General features: G+C 35.7%; 1 long non-coding RNA gene across 7 annotated transcripts in view; it reads left to right on the top strand.

The window, feature by feature from the left end:
- The first annotated feature begins 8,802 nt into the window (after window positions 1-8,802).
- Window positions 8,803-14,703, top strand: part of LOC113263109 (uncharacterized) — a 45,148-nt gene continuing 39,247 nt past the window's right edge. For 5 of the 7 annotated variants that reach the window (XR_008956388.1, XR_006410606.3, XR_008956389.1 and 2 more), the window contains exons 1-3: window positions 8,803-9,045; window positions 9,120-10,385; window positions 12,818-12,939. This is a non-coding gene — a long non-coding RNA (uncharacterized LOC113263109). The remainder of the gene's footprint in view (window positions 9,046-9,119; window positions 10,386-12,817; window positions 12,940-14,703) is intronic. The other 2 variants (XR_007188170.2, XR_008956387.1) reach the window with 1 other exon arrangement.

A 14,703-nucleotide genomic window follows, 5' to 3' on the forward strand; every position in this document is an offset into this window, starting at 1 on the left:
TGTCTTCTATGCTGTTATTTAGGGAATTAACAAGGGTCCAATTTAATGCATGCCTTAGGAACATTAATACTAAATTTTAAATATTAATGTTTTCCAAGCACACTCAAGCAAATAGATCGTCCTACATAGAACATGTGCTGTTAATTGTTTAATAAAATGCATAAAATTATTTATAAATCAATATGTAGTAATCAGTGTGGTTACGCCATTAGATCGTAAGTTAGGTAAAATTTTAAAATCTCTCTTCATTATTTATCTTACCATTCAGTTGGTGATGTCAGTAAAAATTAGTCTCAAACCTGGGCCAATTGCACCCACAAGCTGTTTAATAGACCACAACTGACTTAATAGTACCTAGGAATGTTCACTACTGCCTTTAAAAGCAAATTAATGTGGTAAAATGTAATAAAATATAAAATATTTAAAACTTGCCTTCTGACAACTGTAACTTTTCTTTTAATGAGTGGGCAACTTTCTTGAGGTTGGTAAGAGGCTGATGAAACTGAGCGTGTTAAAGAGGAGGGCACTTGGTTCTGCCACACCTGCAAACGGGGCCAGGCACCTTTTCGCAGCCTCGCCCACACGAACTGGCCAAGACCAAGGCCAGGTGCTGCAGTTGAGGCTCCCTGTGCCCTGATGAGACACCGCTGCAAACTGCCTTTTTTTTTTTTTATTTCTGCTGTGATACTGCTACTGACACTGAATATGTAAAATGAAATAACACCATACATTGAAAACTAAGAGCAACTGTATATTTTGTAGCATACATTGTATGTAACATATATTTTCTTTAAAAGTAATAATCTGTAGTATCTTATTGAATATCAGGGAAATGAAATGATAGAGTTTCTATATATTTATTGATCAATATTTTATATAATTCATTTTAGCTCATCTCAATGGTTTCTTTCTAGTCTTAGACATTTACCCCAAATCTGGAACTGGCCTTCATTGTCTGCTGGAATAACAAAATACAGTGATCTACAATGAGAAAATCCTAGTTACATTTTAATGAACTGATGAGTCAAATGTCTTTGAGTAATGAAACAAGGAACAGGAGGGTGGATATGGAGAAAAGATCTAGAGAAATTAATATAACAATGTGACTCTTCAACTTAAAGTTTATAATCTAGTTGAAGAGATGGAATCCACATGAGGTGTTCCTACAGATCTAAAGAAAAAGTATGTGTATAAAGCAACATTACCAGCTGCACAAATGAACACAGTAGAAACTGGGCACATAGATTCTGAGAGGAGGCTGAGCAGAGGAAAGAATCACCAGAAGAGTCCACGGCAGTATGATTTCTGTAAAGGTTAATGCAGCACTTGGCAAGAAAACTGGATTTCCATAAAGTAGAAGGAAGGCTTTCTCGGTGGAGTGCTGCTTTGAAAAAGCACAAACTATAGAATAAGTGAAAATTTTGGTAGAAGGAAATGTGATTTAAAAGAAATAAAAATCTGTGACATACTGTTGTCCATGGAGAACAGCAAAATTAAAAAGAAAATCTATAAACCAGAGTATACTCTAGGTTTATAGAAATATAGAAATAGAAATATATGTCACATAGTCTTTGTTTATAGAAATAGAAATATATGTCACATAGTCTTTGTTACCATAAACATCCATATGGGGCTGTTTATTAACTTTTGTATACATATTTTACAAAGAAAAGGAGAAGAGTGAAATATTCTATACTCAAAATTATTAAATCATATTCCTGTATTTGTTTCAAGCTCCCTAAAAGAAAAAGCGATGTAGAGCAAGTTCAGGATCACAAAATTATTAGAATATCACTTAGATTAAAGAAAGAAGATACTTGAGTTTATGGTGTCAGTATTTGTAAAGTTTTTTAAAAAGGAAAAAATGAGCTTAGTAGCATCATGAGGAACTTAACATTAAGTGTATTTTCTAATGATAGATGATTATGGCTAAAAAACAAAAGCAAAGGGAGATTCAGGGGACTGTGTGAAACAAGCCAGGGAGGTTTATGTGAGGAAAAGGCTAGAAAGAGTCAAAGCAGCATTGGTAAAAGAACACTTGACTAAGAAGCTGCAAACTGATTCTCAGGGTTGCCTCTAACACTAAGTAGCTAACCCAGCTTGTCATCTATTAAAGTTTATGAACCTTTTGCAATCATTTCCAATTCCATTCTTTTGAGTCAATAAACTGAGTGTAATGTAAGAGGATGGATAATGTCTTCTGGATTTGGACTCGGAAATCAACTCTAAAGAGAATTCTGAATATTAAAGATGTCTTTACTAAATAAGCATTTTTTTTTTTCTAAATTGCCCTCTACGGTGTGCTCTAAATGGCTATTTTCACTTTCTTTTTAAATCTATATGGGGAGTCAGAGAATATTCAAATAAGACAGAGTAAAACTTTGACCTTTCCTTTACTGCTTGTGAATGGAAATTTCTCATCGACATAACAGATTTTGTTTTGTTTTAAGTAAAGGTTTTTTGATTTGGTATGGAGACCAGTTTCTAATCGAGTAATGATTTCTCACAGTAATATTCAGAGAACGTTTCAGGGGTTATCAACCAGCACTGGTCTCATTGAGTGAACCCAAGGATAATTATTGATGGCACATGCTCATTTGCTGTCATGCAGAGATAGTATTAGAGAACAAACTTCCCAAAATATACTTTCTACTCCTGATTTCAATGATGTTACAATTCCTTATCTAGTTCCTCGCTTCTTTAAGGGCATCTAACCACAAGACTCAGGCTGACCTCAAAGGAACTTGATTAAGTAACCTTCAAATTCTCAATTCAATGATTATCCAGTATGTAAAGAAAAGTAACTATCGAAGTTAACCCAGAAGTTCCTGTAGTGAAGATTCACTGTAGATCATCTATTTAATGAATTAAAAGCAGAATACGAAAATTCAAAAGAAATAATGCCAATATTAAAATTTTGGTAAAGCGCAAATGACCTGAGGATATTCATAAGTAGTCGTTATTTGCAGTCCCCAGATTTCCAGAACAAAAGAAACACTTTTAATTTGACTTCACCCTAACAAAATGTTGCCTAGAAAAGAGATACTTTGTTGGCAGAGATTTTAAAGTAGTGCCAAAAAGCTGGGGGGGGGGGGGGACTGGCAATAGAATATAAAAATGAAATGCAGTAAGCAAAGATCTACTTCAAGAGTTTTCATAAACATTGTCATTCATACTTAACAGAATTTACTAAGCAAAAGGGAATATGAAGCCTTGTATGGTACTTTCTAGTTTTTAAATTGTTTCCTACTTTCATTGATTTACTTCATCAGAACATGTCCAACAGGAAGAACTCTTAAGGTGATTATTACATTCTGTGGGCACTAGTTGAGAATATTTTTCTTATGCTGTAATTGAAAGTTCTAATTCTCGTTAATCATAATGAATAACACGGAATATAAAAGTCTAAGAATGCACCTTAGAAAACAGAATATTAGAAAAGGCAAGTTGCTATTGTTGTAAAACAAATGTTGAAAAAACTATGACTACAAACGAAAGATTGAATAAGCTATCCTAATTTCAAGGGTAAAAAGCAATAAAACAAGTTCCACTGCACCTATCAAAAATCATATTCAGATAGGATAACGTTTATGAATAATGCTAATTCCCTAGTTTTCTATGCTTTCATTTACCTGAATGCATGTTACCAAAAAAAAAAAAAAAAGCTTCTATAGGAAAATCTTTTGTTGAGGTACAACCTCATGTACCCGAATTTAGTAAGAAATGTCAGAAATGCTACAGCTGGTAATTGCAGAGTGAATCTAAATCAAATAATAGCTTTTTAATCATTAGAATGATCATAGTAATTTGAAAGGTGAACATAGCAAGAATGATGTTAACATAAAATTGTTGATATCAAAAACTGAAATTAATACTGGATCATTTCCATCATTAATCAGGAAATAAATCTCTCTTGCAAGAGAACTTTCCGAGAGCAGCTAATACCTGCTATCACACTTTCGTGAATCCATAAACCAAATATAGATCGAAGAGTGACTGATATTAGAAGCCTGAAAGTGACAGTTCCCTCATGAATTTCACCAGACCACGTGACCTCTGCAGTATTAAGACTTGAAGGAAAATTATCTTATCATGAAATAATTCAGCAGTCAGCTTGATGAGTATGCTGCACTGCAAAAGCAGAGATATCTGTGTCAAGCTGATTTCTGCCATTATCTGCGTGTTTAGAGAGTTACTTGAAAATAGAAAAAGATGGAATTAATAATAAGTTTTGTATTAGTATACAATCGCAGAAAATATAATAAGAATAGGTTCAATAAGTGGGACTAGGGCTAAAACGTGGCCTCTAAATCTTTGCTCATGATTGTTATTGGCATGCCCCAAATCACCATTTAGCTGTTATCCATACCTATCAAATACTTTTCTATGACAGTAACATTTCTTTAGTCTTAGAGACACAGACACATAGGAAACAATTCCAATCGAATGCTTTTTTTTTTTGATGTCCCAAATCACTAAACCAAAGTTACCCATTCTCCATGATTTTTTCATCAATATACTACTATTCCAAGAAAGCACATTTAAATATTTTTTCACCTTGTGCAGTGTCCCTGGCAAAATATTTCAAAGCAAGAAGCCATGTCTATGACTTCCAACCAAGGACTTTGGAATTGTTATCAGAGTTATACGGGAAATAGTTTGGCCAAAAATATCAAAATTTTGAATATCTGTATTTATTGACCAAACAGATCCACCTCTAGGGATTTATTTAACAAATAAATTTATTTATTTATCTAACTGATACACTCACATTAGTGTTCAAAGATACATACACACACACACGTCTTTACAGATACGCTTGTATAAAAGATGTTCATTGTAGCAATATTACAACAATAACAAAATGGAAATAACCTAAGTATTTATTAATTAGTATTTTATATTTTCATACAATAAAATGCTAACGACCTAGTAAGATAAATAAGGTAATTGCTCATAATATCTTGCTATACAAAATACACATAGAATTAGAGAAGAATAAGTTACATGATTGCATTTTCTGGTTTTTTAAATAAATATAAATCGTCATATATGGTAGGGGCACCTGGGTGGCTCAGTCGGTTAAGCATCTGCCTTCGGCTCAGGTCATGATCCCAGGGTCCCGGGATAAATCCCACATGGGGGTGCTTGCTCAGTGGGGAATCTGCTTCTCCCTCTGCCTGCCACTCTCCCTGCTTGTGCTCTCTCTCTCTGACAAATAAATAAAATCTTTAAAAAAAAAAAAAACCCTTCATATATGGAAGTTAGGAAAATTCATATTTTAAAAACTAACTACAGTTCGGACTTCTTTTTCTAGGCCCCAATATAATGAACTTGAATCGAAGAAGGGTCTTAAACGACATTACAAAGTAGTGATAATTACCCCCTTTGACTTCTGAGAGATAGCGGGTTAGGACACTGAGCCCCAGAAAGCCAAGGAGATTAAAAAAAAAGAGCTTTCTAGAGGAAGTCAGTAGGTCCTAGGTGCAGCCTAAGTAACAATTAGAAAGCCATAGCTTCCAGTAGAAAGTGGCCAGTAAGTTTTAAGTATGTCTACTAACAGGTAGGAGGCTATGATTGCTTGAAGTAATCAACAATAAAATATAGAAAATTTGGAATGACTCTAGCAAGGGAACAGACTTTCCCTACACTATTAGTGTGAAGAACATGAGTGTATTCAGCTTACACATATACCATTTATTGAAATCTAAGTGGATTTTACCCCTGAAGTGTGTCTTATAATCAGTGTGGACATTTACTCTGGTAGTATCTCTTTTATTGATATATTTTTGCTAAAATAATTAGTATTTGAATGGTGTATTTTATAATTAGTGACCTCCTATAATTGGTGGCCTCCTAAAATTGGTATTTTATAACCAGAGAACCAAGGAATAATGGTTCATATTTCTAAAGGCATATTCAATGTAAAGAAGCAAACATTGCTGAGAAACAATAGCAGGGGAACATCAGAAGATGAGTCACTTTTAATTTTAATATAATACACAACTGAATACTTGATTAGAGGCTTTTATTTGTTTTGTTTTTACTAGTTTGCATAAACTATGTTGTTTTTCCAACCCATCGTTTGGGGGGAATGCATGCATAACACGTATATCCGGTCTCTGCTAGTATGTAAGTAAGCTCCATGGGGACAGGCATACTTGTCTGTTTTGCTCAATGATGTATCCCATTCATCTAGAAAAGGACTTGCCATATAATAAGTGCTTGTGACTATAGCAATGAGAGAATGAATGAATAAATGAATGAACTTAGTTGCTTTTTTAAAAAGAGCCTTGACATTTGCCCTAAACTTACGTGGACATACAATCCTCATACTTTTCTCATGCTCCCAAAGGAAAAAAAAAAAACTAAACAAAACAAAACCAAAAACTTGTCTATTGAAGCAGGAGGTTAAGATTTAGCTGGCAGAAATACTTTGAGTTCCAGAATTTCCCTTCACATATTATGGGCACTCTCTTATCCTATATATCACCATGTGTGTTAACTATTTGTGCCTCTCCAGGCATCACTGACACTAGAAGTATTTACTATCCACTCACCTTACCCAAGTTACCAACTTTGAACTTTTTTTTAGTCCGATATCCACCTGCAACAGCAATAACATAGGACTTGATATAATTATCATATGACCCAGCAATTCCACTTCTAGGAACATACCTAGGAGAAGTGAAAACATATGTTCATACAAAAGTTTGTACATGAATGTTCATAGCAGCAATATTCACAATGACCCAAGACTAGAAAGAACCACATATACATTAACTCATGAATGGATAAAATACAATGTAATATATATATATATATATATATATATATATATATATATATATATATATATATAAAATGGAATATTATTTGACAATAATAAAGAGTAATGAAGTTTTGACACATCCCTCAACATAGATGAGCCTTGGAAATAGTATTATGCTGAAAGATTGTATTGTATGACTCTAGTTATAGGAAATGTCCATAATAGACAAAGCTATAAAGACTAAGTAGATCAGTGGTGGCCTATGGCTGTGAAAGGAGATCCAGGGGAAGGGAATAACTGCTAATGGGTAAGAGTTTTGGATGGAAGGGTGGTGAAAATATTTTAAATTTGATGATAGTGAAGGTTGCACAACTTTGTGAATATGTCAAAAAGCATTTAATTGTAAAGTTTAAATAGGTGAATTATATGGTATATGAACTATATCTCAATCAAGGTATTATTAAAACCAATAATAATTTAAAATTTTTAATGTATTTATATACCCTTGAATACGCTAAGGAATAAAATTCCTTTGATATTCTCAAAAAGTTAGAAATTTTTAAAACCTGTTAATATTTTTCTAATTCAGCCCAATTTAAATTGATTGGAAGATGTCCATCTCTGCCAATTCACTAGTTCATCAAACTTTTAATTTTAGTATTTTTTCTTATTAGCTCTTCGGATGTTGCCTGTTGCTAATATGTTTGTTTCTCTCTCTTCTTTTCTGAAAATAGGAAGGAATAGTAATGCCACTGAATGTACATCTATACGGCATCTTGCTTTTAGGTATTCCCAAAGGTGCCCCACGTAGGAAGATCCATTGCATGGGATGACAATGAAAGCTCTTCACTAAGGTTTGAAGCTTATTTATGCTAGAGAAGGAAATGAGAAATCAGTGGAGTAAAAAAGGGTGTGGAAGCCAAGGTATTTCCCATTTCATTGTTTTTATGGTTGGCCCTCTACTTCCTTCAGTGCCCACCTAGATCTTACAAATGGATTTGTTTTTAAACATGTCTTTGTTTTTGCCATCTACCGAAAGATTTCTTAACCTATCTACTCCCAATCCCCAGATTATTCCAAATACTTCAGAGACTAACCACTTGTCTCATAAACTGCCATTTTTTAACCACATTCATTTGACATTTTCATAGCCAAAATGCTATTCCCATCCCCTCATACTGACAAAAATGTCTTCAAGTCATCAGGATTAACAAAATAGAGAGGGTGTGGGAAAAAAGAGTATAGAGTTTAGTTACATTATTTTTTTTCTTTCGACAGAAAAATGTGGCAAGTAGGAATGTCCATTGAACAATTACAGATTTCATTTTGCAGCCTTATCACAACACAAAAGTTATGTGGGAATTTTGTAGCTTCCCATCAATTATCAAATACCAGAGCACTAGTCAGTTGACTACTGGAGCAATTATTGGCCTAATAAATCCAACAAATTTGTTCTTACATACCAAGAAGACATATCTCCAAAAATATATGTGTATAAATATATTTCATCCAAAAAAGATATATTTGAGGCCATTCCATAACTTCATAAGAGTCTAGAGACATGAGGATAAATCAGTTTATACTTACTAGTTCATCTTTAAAAAATAGTATATTTGCAGTAAGTTAAATTTCCCACCAAACATTTCAAATTTCCCAATTCCCACATAAAAAGATAATGCAGCCATCATAATGTGCCAGATATTATACTGAACATTTAATGGCTAATAATAAGCATAATTTCTTAAATAATGTTACTGAAAAGAAATTAATTTCTAAGATTTCATTAAATAAATGAAATATCTATGAGATTCACTTGTAAAAACTGATCCCAAGATATAATTCTGAAGCCTAAGAGTTATTGTTCCTGATTTCATAACAACGTGAAGGCAACTCATCACGTTACAATTCACATACGGTCTTAATCAATGTATTTCACCATTCATATTGAACACTGCCATAATTCTATGACTTTTTTTGGTCAAATTACTAACTGAGGTAAAAATTTACAAACAGAGCTGTTGTGTGGTAGAGTGTGTTTCCAAGATGGTCAGCTGCTCACTTGCAATGTGACCTTGTCTGTTTACTGTTGAAACTGGGTGGACACTGTAACTGTTTTGACCACTAGAATGAGGCAAAAGTGACACTCTGAGAACTCCAAACCCAGTCTAAACAGTACTGGCAGCTTCAGTTCTCCACCTCTTGGTACACTTGGTCTTAGGACAGAACTCAGCCACCACGCTGTAGGAAGACTGAGTCACCTGGAGAGGCCGTGGGTCGGTATTTCTTTCTTTCTTTCTTTCTTTCTTTTTTTTTTTTTTTTTTTAAGATTTTATTTATTTTTTGACAGAGAGCGAGAGAGGAAACACAAGCAAGGGAAGCGGGAGAGGGAGAGAAGCAGGCTTCCCGCCAAGCTGGGAGCCCCATGCGGCGTTTGATCCATCTGACCTGAGCCGAAGGCAGACGCTTAACGACTGAGCCACCCAGGCGCCCCTGGGTCCTATTTCTATCAACAGCCCCCGCGGCGCTCCCTCCTGAGAGCCAGCAGCATTTGCGAGCCTGTGAGTGAGCCCCCTGAACATCCAGCCCAGTCGGGCTTTCAAGCTCCCGCCCTAGCTTCCAGCTGACTGAAGACCAAGAGACACCAAATGAGAACCACCCAGGTGAGCTCATTCAACCCCCAGAACCCAGAGAGTAATAACACGCTGCTGTTTTCGGCCGGTCCGGTTTCGGAGTGCTTACTCAGCAGTATATGAGGAGGACACGCGGTGACTGCCGCTTTACTCATCACAGAGCGCACCCCGTCCCCTTCCATCTGTCAGGTGAGCACGCAGGTGGAGGCTAGAAGATTACCACATGGCCTAGAGATATTGAATACAATATTTCATGTTTAACGTCATTGTTCTTAAAACCGGGCCCTATAACAAAGTATTTCTTTGAAAAGAATTTTACCATAAACTGTAGGTAAACTACTAGATGAATTTATTGAAGAACTGTGTTAAAGGTTAAATTTAACCTGCATTAGATGTACTTCACTTTCCCCAAACTCATTCACTTTCTTTGGACAGCTGAAGGTCGAGTTATGATTTAAATTCTTCCTTACTGTTTCAAACAACCCTCCAGATGCATCTCAGGATAAACTGCGACCAGAGAAGGCATTTGATTTCCGGTCTGCCCTCATTGCTATGTGTCATTCCCTAGAATGGAAAGGGGGAAAGAAAGCTTGGTGCGTGGTCTCCCCAGTCTTGCGTTTCTGCCTGCAACTAGAGGCGATGGCACGGGAACGGGGTCTGACCACCTGGTGGCAGCAGTTCCCGCGATGGCGGTGGATCTCCCACGCGATTCCTCCGCCTCGCCTGCTGCTGGTCACGGCTGCACCCGCTCTGGGCGTTTCCAGCGCCTGCAGTCTGGCCGTTCCTTGGTTATGGCAGCTCCAGATAGCCTCTCCTGTAGCCAGTTCTAATCATGTGCCCGGACAACAACAGCTGTTTTTGTTTTGTTTTGTTTTTTAAACTGTGGTCACATTAGAATCACCCGGGGGAATCTTTTGAGACTTCCATTTCCAACGTGTACCCGTGACCGATGAAATGTGAATCTCTGGAGGTGGAACTCAGACGTGAGTATTTTTAAAAGCTTCCAGATGATTTTAACGTGTAGCCAGGTCTGAGAACCACTGCCCTGGACCAAACTTAGTTCTATGAATAGCTAACTACTTGGCGTTACCCTTTTCGGTAGCATCACTAAATGGCCACTGCTCATGGATTCCTTGCTGAGCCACGAAGAAGCAACTGTGGAGCTGGCACACTTTTTTCCCTAGGATCTTAGTAAATTCTCCGTAGGGTTAAATTCCACTCACGTCCAGTGCTATGATGAGCTCTGGGAATGAAAAAACTAGTTATATTTGACCCCTGATGCCGGGAAATGCAATTCCACTGCGGGGAGGTGGGAACGGCAAGAATGGAAGAATTCTGAAAGTAAGTCATTTCAATACATTGTGCCTCATATGTTAAAGGAGCAGGTCTACAGGATTACTAAGAAGGGGCACTTTGAAAGAGCTTTTGAAAGTAAGTCATTTCAATACATTGTGCCTCATATGTTAAAGGAGCAGGTCTACAGGATTACTAAGAAGGGGCACTTTGAAAGAGCTTTTGGAGGCTCAGTCAAGCAGAGGGAAATGCATAAACAGAGGCCCAAATGAAAGCCAGGCAGAGCACAGGTCAGGGAAGGTGTGATGGTTTGATAAGGCTCACAGACTTGGGGGTGGCAGGGAGAAAGTTTGGGGGTGGGAGAGAAAGCTAACATTCTATTTGCCTTTTACCTTTACTATTATTTTTATTAAGAAAGTAATATGTGTTAATAGTAGAAAAATTAAAAAATAGACATAAGCAAAAACCCAGATATCCAATAAATATATGAAAAGAAGCTCAGTCTGAGGAAAATGCAAAAGTAAGCCTCAGTAAGACACCGTTTCACACCCATCAGATAGGCAAACCATCTGACAAGAAGAGCTGGAAAGGACGTGGAGCCACGGAAACTCTTCCATGCCATCAATGAGAACGTAAATAGGTATAAAAACTTTGGAAGGAAATTTGACAAGATGGATAGAGTTTAAGGTACATATACCCCACAACCCAGAAATTCCATTCCTAGGCATGTACTTTAGAGAAACTCTTACAAGTGAAGGCAAGGAAACAGGTACAAGAGTGTTTCCAGTACTGTTATTTGTAAAAGTAAAAAATTAGAAGTAACCTAAAAGCCTATCAAAGGGAGAACAGATGAGCTCAATTTAGTATATTTAAATATTATGCAAAAGTGAATAATAATACAATATATCCTAATCCCACTATTATTATACTATAAGTACCGGCAGGAAATAACCTAACAAGCAAAATGTTGAGGGAGAAAAACAAGTTGCAGAAAATTAGATACCATATGATATCAGTTATCAATGAAGCCAAATATTATATTTTCATTTGGGGACCCATACGATCTAACTATGATATAAATAACAGTGTGCAAATAAACATCACCTGCAGTATATTGGTAACAAGGAGATCTGGGAGGTGAGTGAGAGGGCGTGACCAGAGAACAATGCACACAGAACCTAAAACTATATTTGCAATGTTTTATTTCTTAGCTTAATGGAGGGTACACATGCAATTTTATGTTACATACTTCACCATTTTGTATATATGAACTCTCGCACGCTTCATTTATTTTTGAATGCAGAAAGGGAGTTGGCTAAGTGGAATGTGGTACATAAAAAAGATTATAATGATTAATGTGTGAGGTTTAAGCAATTTAGGACAGAAGCCAAGAAGCAGCAGCCAGCAAGGCGAATGCCACATGGAGTGACACTCAACAGTGACAAAAGAGCAGAAGACAATTAGAACAGGATCAGGACATTCTTTTGAGAGATCAAAACAATGTCTTAGTGAAGAGGAAGAATAAGTAAGATGAGGACTATGATGTATTATCACACCTAATTTATACATATGGTGTGGACATATGTGGTGCTTAAACCAGTGGCGTGTTCTTATAAAATAATACAGATAAGTGATTTTTAAACAAGCATCCTGAATCACTATACCCAGAAATCATTACTCTTAACATTTCTGATTTTGTGTTCCTCATTCTGGAATTTTTCTTGCATAAATATATATTAAAATATGCAGTTTGCCCAAAGAGGTACTGTTGTGTAGATAGCCTTTGGTATCATGGTTCTTAACTTAAAATATCACACATTCTTCTGTGCCTATAAATATAACAGATTTAAATTTTATAAATATAAAGGCAGTAGAAAGGATGGATTTAAGGAATTAAAATCGGAAACTATTTAGGAAGCTATTAAAATAGGATAGACAATAACCTATAGAGGCTCAAAATATGTGCAAGATCTGTATGGAGAAAATTTAAAAACTTTATGGGAACAGGATAAAGGAGGCTTAATGAAAGCTCTATCATGTTAGTGAATAGGAGGAATCGATAACCTAACAGTACCACTGCAATTGACCTGTATAACCTATGTAATTTCAATTTAAATTCCAGGGTATTTTGTAGAACTTGACATGGCAATTCTAAAATGAACATCAAAGAACACAAGAATAACCAAGACAATTCTTAAGAAGAAGAGGAGGATACCAGATATTAGGGCTTATTACTAAGACATGGTAAGTAAAAGATACCAGGATATACAACTTAATGAAACAGAAGAGAAAGCACAAAAATAGATCCACACACATAAGGAGATTTAATATATGAGAGAGGGCCATTGCAGATCACTGGGGGAAATATGCATTATTTTTAAAAACACTGCTGGGTTATCCAGATGGTAATCTGTATGATGTAACTATATCCCTACCTCACATTATAAAGAAAAGGTAATTCCTGATAGATGAAAAAAATGTGATAGCCAAATTCTTACAATTTCTAAAGTAAAATATAGGGAAATGTCTTTGTACACTTGACATGGTTATGGATGTCCTAACTAAAACATAAAACATGTTACCCTAGCAAGAATTATTGTCGAACTTCACCATATTAAAATTAAAAATGACTGCTCACCAAAAAGACACCATAAAGAAAGTAAAAGGACAAACCACACAAAAAGAAAAAGACCAACAACCCAATGGAAAACTGGCAACCAAAAAAATAATATTTCACAAAAAAGGGAAGTAAGAGTCCATCATATGAAAAAGTATTCAACATCATTAAAATTTATATAATATGCGAATTTAAAACTTATACAACATTTAGAGCACTAGACTTCGAAAAATTAATTGAATAACATGAGGTTTGGCAAAGATACAGAGGTAAGTTGATACAAATATTTTGGGAAATAACAGGCACTATCATTTAAATATATGCACACCCTATGCCCAAGCCATTTCACTCCTAAACAATATAATCTGAAGAAATTTTTGCATGTGAGCCTTAAGTGTAATGTATAAGAATGTTCATAGCAATGGTTTTTGTAATAACAGAAATCTAGAAACAATTCTAATGTTCTTAGGAATATAATAAATGCATTCTTACATATCCTGCAATAAAATATTATATAGCAGGAACCAGATCTGCACATACATGAATAAATTGTAAAAGGATAATTTTAAGTGAAAAAAAATGAGTAATAGAAGACTACATACATAGAGCAAAGTACTGTAAAGTTCATAACAAGCAAAGGTAAATGACACAGGGGCGCCGGGGTGGCTCAGCTGGGTAAGCATCTGTCTTCAGCTCAGGTCATGATCCCATAGTCCTAGGATCAAGCCCAACATCGGGCTCCCTGCTCAGTGGGGAGTCTGCTTTTCCCTCTCCCTCTGATGCTCCCCCTGCTTGTACGCTCTCTCTGTGTGTCAAATAAATAAATAAAATCTCAAAAAAAAGTAAACAACACATCATATATGACTACATATATGATTTTTTAAACTGTTAAAAATTGGAAATGATCAGCACACAATTCAGAGTAATAGTTACTCTCCATGAAGTATGTGGATGGGGTTAAGGAAAAAAAATACAGGTAGTTACCTGTATTTTTGAAGTTTCAAAAATTTGGTAGTAATTTAATTCTTATCTTGGGCATAGGTTTGTGGTTGTTGATTTATTATTATGTTTTGTAACTTACATATATGCTAGATATTCATATATATTAAACATTACATAAGTTTAAGGTAATAAATTATTAGGGTCTTATCTAAGGAAACTAACAAGGAAACAGGAATGGAGATAAGATACAGACTTGAGAAAATATGTAGGGGAAATTTCTAGACTGGGCTATTTATCATATCATGAGTAGGGGGGAAGAAGGAAAAATATAAAATTACTAATGTTGGGTTTGGATAGCCAGTGCTAGTATTCATTAAGATATAATATGAAGGGGGCGCCTGGGTAGCACAGTCGTTAAGCGTCTGCCTTCGGCTCAGGGCTCGATCCCG

This window comes from Ursus arctos, unplaced genomic scaffold (genome assembly GCF_023065955.2).
Source record: "Ursus arctos isolate Adak ecotype North America unplaced genomic scaffold, UrsArc2.0 scaffold_3, whole genome shotgun sequence".
Classification (NCBI taxonomy): Eukaryota; Metazoa; Chordata; class Mammalia; order Carnivora; family Ursidae; genus Ursus; species Ursus arctos.